Below are 4,212 nucleotides of genomic sequence, written 5' to 3' on the forward strand. Positions count from 1 at the left end.
TGCTCTGGGAAAAATAAGGTGGATCTATGGCCTCCTGTTCAGTTTGATTCCCACCAGGACAGCAGAATGCAAGTCTGGGGCTGGACACACCCATGTTCGAGTCTCAGTGCAGCCTTAAGCAAGTGACTTGCTTTCATCTGAGCCTCAATTTCCTTGTCCTTAAAATAGGAGTCATACTTCCTACCTCCTAATGGTGTTATGAGGCCTGAAAGAGAAACCATGCAAAGTGCTTGGCATGGAGCCCTCGCTAAAGGGAGGCCGTATCAGACACAGCCCTCCTAAAGCCCCGGAAGCAACTTCATTGACCCAACCAACCAACCAACCAATACTGAAAACCTTTCCACTGTGGACCTGGTTGTGAACTCAAGTGAAGAACTCACCAAAATTATTTTAACATTGTAAAGAAACACTGGAAAGACTTAATAAAAGGTTCACTTAAGTAGTTTCTCAAACCACATTAGCAATCATTCCATAACAAATAAATTGACCTGGCTAGAAGAACAGATTTTGGAAATAGCTTCAGACGGTCTTGACACAAAAATCTGTTGAAGAGGAGGCACATATATCATTCTGATTAGAAATTCACTTTTAGTCTCCAATTCAATCAAGGCAGGCAGGTATTAGTTAGAGGAACACTAGTTGCTATAATAGATGAACTCCAGAGTATGGTAGGAATTTATTTCTCACCTCAGTAAATCTCAGTGTTCCTGGTGGACAGGCAGCTTTTCTCCATGTGGTGACACAGGAACCCAAGCTCCTTCCATCTTGTGGCCCTACCATCCCCTGGGGCCTCTTTATGGCAAGTGGAAAGAAAACAAAAAAGTGGAAAAGCTTCATTGCTTCTTAAAAGTTGACCCACAAGCATCACACGTCACTTCCACTCACATGTCATTGATGGGAACAAGTCACATGGCTACAGTGGAAGTAAGACTGGGAGAAAATATTTGCAACAAATACATTTGATGAAGTTCTTTAAAGTTCAGTGTCTAGAATATGTTAAATATATTATGAAGAATATATTATACATAATAATATATAGAATTTAAACTCAGAATATATAAAGAACTCATAATTCAATAAGACAAACAATTGAGTTAGAAAACAGCAAAAGATTTGAATAGACACCTCATCAAAGAAGATATACAGATGGCAAATAAACACATGAAAAGATGAAAAGATGCTCAACATCATTGGTTGTCAGGGAAACTCAAACTAAAACCACAATTAGATCCCACTATACACCACTAGAATGGCTAAAATTAAGAAGACTGAGTATCCCAAATGTCGGCAAGGATGTGGAGCTACTGGAACTCACATGCAAGGCCAGTCAGAATGTAAAATGGTACAAACTCTCTAGAAAACAGTTTGGAAGTTTTCTTATCCATAAGGTGTTTAACTTTTTAAAGTTACGTATACCACTGGACCCAACTATTTTATTTTTATTATTATTCTTTTGGCTGTGTCGGGTCTTTGTTGCTGTGCGCGGGCTTTCTCTAATTGCAGCGAGCGGGGGCTACTCTTCGTTGCGGTGCGTGGGCTTCTCATTAAGGTGACTTCTCTTGTTGCGGAGCAATGGGCTCTAGGTGCGCAGGCTTCAGCAGTGGTGCACCAGCTTAGTTTCTCCGCGGCATGTGGGATCTTCCTGGACCAGGGATCGAACCTGTGTCCCCTTCATTGGCAGGCAGATTCTTAACCACTGCACCACCAGGGAAGTCCCCCCAACTATTTTAGAGTATACATTTTTTCAGAAATGCATGGAACATTTAAGAAATTTAATTATATTCAGGTCTTAACAAATTTCAAAAGTTTGATAGACCACTTTTTCTGACAACAGTACAATTAAATTTGAACTCAATTACAAACAGAAAACTAGGGGGAATAAACGTGTTTGGAAATTAAGAGGCGTATTTTTTAAAGTCATGGGTTAAATAATAAATCAGTGGAAATTTTAAAAATACTTAGAATTCTACAATAACAACAGTACTACATGTTAAAACTTATAGAGTTTACCTAAAGCATTACTGTGCTAGTAGAAAATGTATACTTTTATGTTTCTATTACATAATGAGTTTTTAAAAATAGAAAAACATAGTAGAACAAACCCAAAGAAAGTTGGAAGAAAGGGAATTATATAAATAAGATCAGAGAATAATGAAATATAAAATAAACATACACAGAAGGATCAACAAAACCAAAAGTATGGTTGTTGTTTTTTTTCCTTTTTTCTTGGTCACACTGTGTGGCATATTGGATCTGGGATCTTAGTTGCGTGGCATGTGGGATCTTAGTTCCCCAGCCAGGGATTGAACCTGCTCCCCTTGCATTGGAAGCACAAAGTCTTAAGCACTGGACCACCAGGGAAGTCCCAAAATTATGTTATTTTAAAAGATTAATAACACTAACAAACCTGTCAAAATTGATCAAGAAAAAAATAACAGAAGGCATAATATTAGGAATGAAAAATGGTATATAACTGCAGGTGCCACATAGATTGAAAAGATGGAGAATATTATATACAATTTTATGCCAATAAGTTTGAAAACAGAAACATATGGACAAATTCCTAGAAAAATAAGCTGACTCAAGAAGAAATTTAAAATCTGAATAATCCTATAACCATTAAAGAAATTGAATCAGGGACTTCCCTGGTGGTCCAGTGGTAAGATTCCATGCTCCCAATGCAGGGGGCCTGGGTTCGATCCCTGGTCAGGGAACTAGATCCTGCACGCATGCTGCAACTAAGAAGCACGCATGCCGCAACTAAGAAGTCTGCATGCTGCAACTAAAAGATCCCGCATGCCGCAGCTAAGACCCGGCACAGCTAAAATAAATAAATAATAAATATTTTTAAAAAAGAAGAAAGAAATTGAATCAGTAGTTTAAAATCTCACCACAAAGAAAACGCCAGGTCCAGACGGTTTTATTAGTAACTTCTATCATTCAAGGAACAAATAACTCCAATTTTTTTTTTTTTTTTTTTTTTTTTTTTGTGGTACGCAGGCCTCTCACTGTTGTGGCCTCTCCCGTTGCGGAGCACAGGCTCCGGACGCACGGGCTCAGCGGCCATGGCTCACAGGCCTAGCCGCTCTGCGGCATATGGGATCTTCCTGGACCGGGGCACGAACCCGTGTCCACTGCATCGGCCGGCGGACTCTCAACCACTGCGTCACCAGGGAAGCCCAATAACTCCAATATTTAACTCCAATATTAACTCTTTAAAATTATAGTAAAGGAAGAAACACTCCCCAATTTATTTTATACTAAAATTAATACCAAAACTGATATGAACAGTGTACGAAAGAAAAATTATGAGACAATTTCACTGACGAACATAGACACAAAACTCTTCTTAAAAAATCAGCAAACAATTCCAGCAACATATAAAACAATCTTGACCAAGTTCAGCTTATTGCAGGAATCCAAGACTGTTTTAATGTTCGAAGACCAATTCATATAATTCAAAGATTTAAGGAGAAAAATGACATGATCATCTCAGTAAATGGAAAATTTTTGATAAATTTAAATATTCATTCATGAAAAAAATAAATATAAAAAAAATCCTTAGAAATCTAGTAGAATTTCCTCAACCCCTAAAGAGTATCTACAGAAAACTGGCAACAAAAATCCTATTTAATGTGAAACATTGAATGTTTTCCCTTTGAGGCCAAAAAAAGAATGTCTGCTAACATTTTCATTCAGCACTGTATTGGAGAAAGAGAACTAAAGGTATAAGGATTGGAAAACAATAAATCAAACATTCAATATTCATATATATTATCGCTACATGGAAAACATAAAAATCTATAGAGAAATTATTAGTTTTAATAAGTCCGCAAGGTGGCTGAATAAGAAGTTAATACACAAAAGTCAATGACTTTCTACAATCAGTAACAAATAAAAAAGTAATTATTAAAAAGATAATCATGCAAAAATATAAACTGAAATGAATAAATCTAACAAAAACTATGTAAGTGCTTTATGGAGAAAATTATAAAACTCTTTTGAAAAACATTAAAGATCTAAATAAATGGGGAGGGAGGTTCATGGGTACTTTTTAATTTTAATATACTTTTCTTCTAAAATGCTCAAAATTAACTCTTTGGAAACATATAAAAACTATTTTAATTTTTAAATATTTTTATTATATTCATTCAAACATCGCTGGCCCATCTACAGGGTATCCAGAAACAATTATGATTAAATTCGGTCATA

Source organism: Lagenorhynchus albirostris, chromosome 20, assembly GCF_949774975.1.
Source record: "Lagenorhynchus albirostris chromosome 20, mLagAlb1.1, whole genome shotgun sequence".
Classification (NCBI taxonomy): Eukaryota; Metazoa; Chordata; class Mammalia; order Artiodactyla; family Delphinidae; genus Lagenorhynchus; species Lagenorhynchus albirostris.